Raw genomic sequence first — 8,534 nt, 5'->3', positions numbered from 1 at the left:
AGGGCATTTTGGTAATTTGTGGCTTCTAGGGCATCACGCAGTCATAAAATATACAAGGCCCATGATCTGGAATCTCCATCGATCGACGTGCAGAATGCTGCATCGATCGACGCGGCTTCCTCTTCTCGGCAGCTTCCTCTCGCGAGGCAGACTGACTACTCTTCAGTAAAACGGGCATAACTTCTGCTACAGAATGCTGATTGACCTGAGACCGGTGGCATTGGAAAGCTAACTCAATGCGCTTTGTTGTGTCAAAATATGGGCTCAATCTAACGGTCGGAAAGTCTCCATCCATAGCTAAACATCTGACGCGTCTGTGCAACTTTGCACCTCCAAAGGCTCCAAAAGACTCCAAAATCACCATATTTCTCCTAAACGTCCCTGAACCTGTAAATACTCTAAATAGACTCCAAAATATAATAATTGTATCTTAAAACACTTTAAACACTTATAGACCATGATTAAAAATGGGTAAAATATATGGTCTATCAACTCCCCCAGACTTACCATTTTGTTTGTCCTCAAGCAAAACAGACGGGCAGTCTCTCTGAAAGAGGTTTTGAAAACAGCAGGGACTCACATGATTTAAAACTTAGAATCATCACCTCTACAATATTGCAATCCACATCTAAGAATTCCTAATCACATAACCACATTATACAATATCCTAGCTTAGCAACCAAATTTCACCTAGCCAACATCTTAGCAAATCATGTATGACATTCCCCTCTACCAACCTCATTTCTTAACATAAATAAATGTGTATGCTTTACCTTGGGAGTATCGATCACAAGACACATGGACTCTTACCCCAACAGGTATCTGAGTAAACATGTAGTCTTGTTCTGGTTTCTTTTACTCTATATCTCCCTTCTCTGAATACTTTTTATCTCAATTCCAATGAACAAAGATGCTGATGCAGTCCATCTTATTCACCTTCTTTTCGATTTTTTTATTTTTTTATTTTATTTTTCTTTCTTTTTCTTTTCTTGACAAAGTGTAGGCGAATAGTGGGATCATCGGTAATGTACCTACCCTTCGCTTCCAACAATGTGTGATCATTCTATCAGAGTAGAATAATGGGGTCATCGGTAATGTAACTACCCCTCTAAACCGCAAGAAATCATCTCAATCTTTTATTTTATTTTATTAGGATGCCAAAGGGAGGAGATAAGGAAACCAAAATCACTTAGACTTTTACCTTTCAGACCTGAAGGAGGAATCCGATCCAGTGTATACCAAGCCCCAAGACAAGCAGTTAAGTCAAATTAGGTTGGAGGTCAGCTTCGGTTCCTTCAAACAATCTCAGCAAGTGTGAACATAGTTGACATGTTGATCCACTTTAGTATCTTTAGTACTATCTGCAATCAGTAAGTCTAGAATGGTGCTAAAGAGTGGTTAGATAACAAGCATGAATCTAATAAGTTCATTATCCCCTTTTTGACTCAATAAACACAGATTTTGAAAATATTTTAAATAAGACTCATAAAAGTAGATAAACGTATATCAATAAACATCCCCCCAGACTTAAATTACACTGTCCCCAGTGTATATCTAGTCGGAGTTATGGTTAGAACATAAATAATAAGTAAACAATTTAACAAGTAAGAACGATAACCTGCTCGACATCAGTGTCGATCGACACAATGAATAGACAATCGATCGATGTTGATGAAGTGCTGTCGATTGATAGTGACATGGTCTCATCGGTCGATGGCTAGAGCAATCATTCGACACAATGAAGAGACAATCGATTGTTGGATATGAAGCACTGTCGATCGATATCGAGCTGGTGTCATCGGTCGATGTGCTGAGCAATCGTCTACTCGAATCTGTTTTTTTTTTTTTTTTATGAATAACTAAGTAAAACACAATATTAGCAGAACCTCCCCCAGACTTAAACAACACTATCACTTGCGCTATCCAGTCTAAGATTGGTGTGAAAATAAATCATAAGGACAATATTTAACAAGGAAAAACGGTATACATGCTTGGATGTGAGTGTCGAGCAACACAGTTAAGTGGCAATCGATACTCTTGATGCTCTGTCGAACGATGCTACGTAGCCATCATCGATTCTCCTGCAATCTCGTCTTCCTCGGATCTTGTCCTTTTACTTAATATAAACAAAACATTTAATACAATTAATAAATAAATAATAAAACCAATAATCAATAAAAATAATAATAATAGTATTTTTTTTATTTTTTCTATGAACAGTGCTTTGCTATAGTGTCCCTTGATGTTGCTGCTACAGTGTCTCTGCTACAGTACGTCGTTACTGTTCATTTTTTTTTTTTTTTTTTAACCTGAAATCTTTAGAAAACAAAGAATCAGTAATAAATGAAAGATAAACCATATATAAAACAAACCGAACAGTGGGTTGCCTCCCACTCAGCGCTTATTTTTAGTCATTAGCTTGACTTCTGGAGATCTGATTAAGTCCGCATAAGAATGAGAACTTGCTCCAAACCAAGTCTCAATGTCTACTCTTTGAAGCTTTATCATTCTTGTGTGAAAGCCTCCTCCATATACCCTTCTCCTTTGTCTATCATTTCAGCAATAAGGAATCCTTTAAGTTTTGCATATGGATGTGAGAAGCATTTGCTGCGCACTCTTGATTTTCTGATACTATCTGAGAAGTAAGGAGTCAATGGTGATTGAGAACCTCCTTTGGTTCGTTTCCGCTTCTTCCAATTTCTCCCCTTCTTTCCCACGGACTTGTGTAATCTCACTCTGGACTTCCTGGCATCATCTGAGAAGTGAGGAATAAATGATAACTGAGAACCTTCATTGATTCTCTTTTTCTTCTTCCAGTTCCTCCACTTCTTTCCCTCAGACTTGTCTGAATGCGTGGTTGTATCTCCATAAAAAATATTTCCACACAATTCATACTCATTCTGCTCTGATTCGCGTCTGGTGTCGATCGATGGTATCTGATCGGTGTCGATCGATGATGAAAGTGTTAGTGTCGATCAATTTTTTCTGTTGATGTTGCTCGATGGTACTTCTGGTGGGCAGTTATCTACTTCATCTCTAAATCGCAGCCCTCTCTGAGAAGCTTCTACATGATGTTGATCATTCAATACATCAATGTAAGAACTCAGATACACACCTTTATCTGGTGGGATAGGAGATTCAACTTCAAACACTGCACATGGAACCATAATCTTCACAGGATCATGTATCATCTTCACTCTTTTACAAATCCCTACAGCTTCTTTTGCGCATATAGGTGGTCTTAGATGTTCGGGGACATCAATGTGTGATGTCTTAGACATGTGCATTATCTCCTCAATCGGTCCTGGTTCAATTGGGTATCCAGATAGTTCATCCAAACATGGGTGTCGATCGATGCAATCGGGTGGGTATCCAGCGATACAGTCGGGTGTATGTAGATTCATGATGTGTGGCGACTGTCGATCGATGGCGTAGGGTGGGTGTTGATCGATTATGCAGGGAGTGTATCGATCTCATCAGGTTGATGTCGATCGATGTCGTCAGCCTTTGGTGAAATTTTCAGACCTCTTCCCGAAGTGTGCTGATCATCAGACTTCTGCTTCGGGTTCTGGTCTAAATCCTCAAGCCATTCCTCCATCTCCAAGAAGTCTTCCATAGTTACTTCTTCACTTGAATCCAAATCTCCAAGCTGTTGCCCATCCTCTAACTCCAAGAATTCTTCTAGTTCCAAAAAATCTTCCATGGTGATTTCTTTTTCTACTTTTTGGTCAGGATAACAACTTGATACATCGATGCTCTTCAGTGTCGAGTCTGCAATGTCCTGAGGACAACTCGATTTTTCAGGGATTTCGAGTGGTATCGATCGACAACAGGAGTTTGTGTTGATCGATGTTTGAAGGCTGGGATCGATCGATGTGACGGTTGGGATGTCGATCGATGCTGAGGTTGGAGTGTCGATAGGTTCTGAGCTCATGTCACTAATATCGATTTCTTCTATTCTGCTCAGCTCTCCAGACACATGTTGTTCATCATCTTCCACCATATATTCCATCATAGATCTCATCTCAATCTCTAGACTTGTTGCAGCATCATAGAGAAACTTGTTAACGAAAGCTTTTGCAATGTCATTCCAAGAATTGAGAGATCCTGATGGTAGCTTCTTCAACCAATGAGCTGCATCTACAACAAGAGAGTATGGGAATAATTTGCATAAATAGTAGTCTTCAGAGACTCCATTGCATTTGATGGTTGATGATAGATCTATAAATGTCTCCAGGTGGCTAGTGGAATCTTCATGAGGAAAACCATGGAAAGAATGCTGACCCACAAGAGACATATATGGAGGGTGCAGCTCAACGATAATATTCTGAAGTGCTGAATGACGCAATGCAGACCCTTTAGCATAAGCATCCTCAGGACTGTTATAGTCTCTAATTGCCTTCGTTCGTCCAGTCCTAACATACTCAGTGGTAGCATCAGGGATTGTAGAAGGTATCGATCGATGACAAATATCTGTATCGATCGTTTCTGAAGTGCGGATATCGATCGATTTTGAGTTACTACTATCGATCGATTCTGAAGTCGGATCTTTTATATCAGCTTCTTCTACTTTGCTCTGCTCTCCTGATACATGATATTCATCATCCTCAACTGTATCATGGTTGACCAGCTTTTCTCTGTTCAGTTCGTCCTTCTACTTACTCTCATCTGCATGGTGAACCTGAATGTCTGGCTGCTTGACATGAGTTGTCGGTGTTCCAATATCTCCATTCTCCTCGCTGTAGATGAAGTCAAGAATCTGACTCATACTAATCATTATTCCTTTCTCCCGTTCTTTAATCATGTAATCAAGCCTTTTACTTCGAGTTGCTACAGCCTCGCTGAAAAATTTGCCTATGAAAACCTCTTTGATGTCTTCCCAGCATGTTAGAGATCTTGGTTGCAGCTTACTGAACCAGCTAAAAGCATCTCCGGATAAACAATAGGGGAAGATCTTGCAGAAAATGTGGTCTGCAGATATTTCATCGTGCTTGTTTGATGAGGCTAACTCCTCAAGTCTCTTGATAAGATCTTTGGGATCCTCATGAGGAAGACCGTAAAACGGATCCTCACTTTCCCAATCATACCATTGACTTTTCAGATTAAAGGTATTCGTCTCAGCCACATCAATTACATCAGGGATTACACTACCCTCTGCATTAATTAATTGTCATGTGAGGCTGCAAGGGCGACCTTCTTCGTCTCGCCAAATACCTTTCTTGTCGATCTTAAGTATGAGTGCTTCGACCTTCTTTGTTTCTCCGTAAGTGGTGTTCGTCATTGGAGGAACAGTGGCGCGATAAATAGTGTTTCGATGAACAGTGTTCGGATGAACAGTATCGTGATGAACAGTGTTCGGATGAACAGTGTCCGGGTGAACAGTGTCGCGATGAACAGTGTTCTGGTCAACAGTGTCGAGCGACAGAATATGAACAGTGTCGATCGATGGAAGATGAATAGTGTCGACCGACACGGGCTGAACAGTGTCGATCGACGGGATATTAATAGTGTCGACCGACACGGGATGAACAGTGTTGATCGACAGGATATGAATAGTGACGACCGACACGGGATAAACAGTGTCGATCGACGGAAGATGAATAGTGTCGACCGACACGGGATGAACAGTGTCGATCGACGGGATATGAATAGTGTCGCGATGAACAGTATCGCGATGAATAGTATTAGGATGAATAGTATTTGGATTAATAGTATTATGATGAACAGTACCTGGATGAACAGTACTTCGGTGAATAGTATGGCGGTGAACAGTACCCGGATGAAAAGTAACATGATGAACAGTACCCGGATGAATAGTACCTCGATGAATAGTGTTTTCCGACACATGATGAATAGTGTCGTTCGATGCTTGGCTCACGCTATCGATCGATGCTGCTTTGAGGGTGTCGATCGATACATCCCTCGTAGCCTTATGGATCGTGCATAAACCAGCAGACTCCTTCCTTGAAGGACCTAGAAATCCTCTCTTCATTGTTTTCTGTTACTAAGAGTTATGCACCTGAAATTGAAGAAAACATTTTATGAGTTTTTCGAACAGTAACAAAACCTAGACTAAATCTAACTAAACAAGATCTAATGGCGATCAAAGCTCCCCGGCAAAGGCGCCAAATTTGATATCACTCAAATTACCCTAAAGAGTGTTACTCTCATCAAAAGAGGTCGAGTTAAAGTACTTAGGGATCGAATCCACAAGGAGCTAGGGAACCGATTAGATCTAATAGTTATATGATTAAGCTAGGCTAATAGGTTTTAAAACAGTAAATAAAGCAAGTAATAAATAAAGCAATAAACAAGATGAAAAAGGTAATTGTTCAGCTTGGCAAGGAGTAGTTTGATGGAGGGATGATTGATAGATCTAGGGTTTCTATTCAGGTGTTGGAGATTATAATTCATATAGGTACCTATTTGTTGCATGCATGATATGTTAGAGCTCAACCGCTTAACTCAGTGATCAGCTGTCGCATGTTTCACTGGTTAATAAGCTAGATCTCGTGTCTCAACGGTTAGTATGTTGACAACGAAAGAGTGTCGATCGATGGTCCTATTGGGACATCGACCGATACACCTTTGCCTACGTCGACCGATAGTCAGTTGAGGACATCGATCGACGGGTTCTAGCCAGGCCTATGCGCGAGTATAAAATGCCCTATTAAGATACTAAATTGGCGGTTAGCCCTCTCTAGCAGTCCTAATATGATAGATAGATGTCAGGATGGGATAACAAGGGTGCTTGAGTATGCAATCCTATGATCAAGTTCTAGTTAATTACTCTAAAACAAGCAATGAATACAAATCTATCATGAATATCACAACAAGGCAGATCTATAGTTTGGGGCTAATCCAACAAACCTATCTGAACCCTAAACCTAACAGGTGGATCTACTCAGAAATGAAAACAGAAATCATAGATGAATAGATATAAAACTGAAATAGAATAGATAAGAAAACCAATGGAGTTCCAGAAGGACTCTGATAGGAGTTCCTCCCTTCTCTCCTAAGAGAAACAATGGAAATGAAAGTGTGTAGAAAGCGTAGAAAGCGTAGCCGTCAACAATGGCTTAGAAATAACATAAATATGGTTTATGGTCGTCTAAGGGTATTTTGGTAATTTGTGGCTTCTAGGGCTTCACGCAGTCATAAAATATACAAGGCCCATGATCTGTAATCTCCATCGATCGATGTTCAGAGTACTGCATCGATCGACGCGGCTTCCTCTTCTCGGCAACTTCCTCTCGCGAGGCAGACTGACCACTCTTCAGTAAAACGGGCATAACCTCTGCTACAGGATGCTGATTGACCTGAGACCGGTGGCATTGGAAAGCTAACTCAAAGTGATATCTTGTGTCAAAATATGGACTCAATCTAACGGTCGGAATGTCTCCATCTATAGCTAAACATCTGACGTGTCTGTGCAACTCTGCACCTCCAAATGCTCCAAAAGATTCCAAAATCACCATATTTCTCCTAAACGTCTCTGAACCTGTAAATACTCTAAATAGACTCCAAAACATAATAATTGTATCTTAAAACACTTTAAAACACTTATAGACCATGATTAAAAATGGATAAAATATATGGTCTATCAAGGACCGCCTACAAAACACCGTTAGGAACAACACCATTCCACCCCCTTTATGGCAAATCATGTCATCTACCAGTCGAACTGGAACATAAAGCAGCTTGGACTACCAAACTTTTGGACTTTGATATCAAACCAGCTGCAGAAAGGAGACTCATCCAGCTTAACGAGCTTGATGAAATCAGACATTTAGCTTTCGAAAATTCAGAAATCTATAAAGAGAGGACTAAAGCTTATCACGATAGAAAGATCATATCCCGGCACTTCGAGCCAGATGATCAAGTCCTCCTTTATAACTCTCGATTGACATTATTTCCTGGAAAGCTAAAATCCCGTTGGTCTGGACCCTTCACCGTAACGAACGTTCAACCCTCCGGAGCTATCACCTTACAAAATGAGAAAGCCAGGAATTTACGGTGAATCGCCAACGAGTTAAGCATTATTGGACCAAACCACCAGCGAAAGTGCCCATGGTGCTGTATGAACCTGATAATTAGTTTAATCAGGAAGTCCAGCTAAAGACTTAAAAATTAAGCGCTGAATGGGAGGCAACCCATTTTTATAAAAGAAAAAAAAAGATAATTTAATTTAAAAAATCATTAATTAAAATTAATAAATTATATTTACTAGTAATTAATAGTAATTTCCGTATTTCTTAATATTAGCATTATTTACAAAATTTAGAAATTAGAATTTGTCTTTAAAGAGGACATCGATCGACGAGGCATTACTGCCATCGATCGATGCAGGAATATCGACGGTTTTAACACTAACTTCACTCGATATCAACCCAGTTCCTCTTCCACACTCACAAACGAAACCAAAAACAAAAACTCCATTATCTCTCTCGATTCTCGACGAATTTCGTCCGTTCTTCGCCTAAATCCACTCGATTTTTTACTCTGTAACTGTTAAATCCACTCCCGAAATCAAC

The sequence above is a fragment of the Brassica napus genome, chromosome A7 (assembly GCF_020379485.1).
Source record: "Brassica napus cultivar Da-Ae chromosome A7, Da-Ae, whole genome shotgun sequence".
In the NCBI taxonomy this organism is placed as follows: Eukaryota; Viridiplantae; Streptophyta; class Magnoliopsida; order Brassicales; family Brassicaceae; genus Brassica; species Brassica napus.
The sequence above is the reverse complement of the archived record's forward strand: the minus strand, read 5'-3'. Positions refer to the sequence as shown.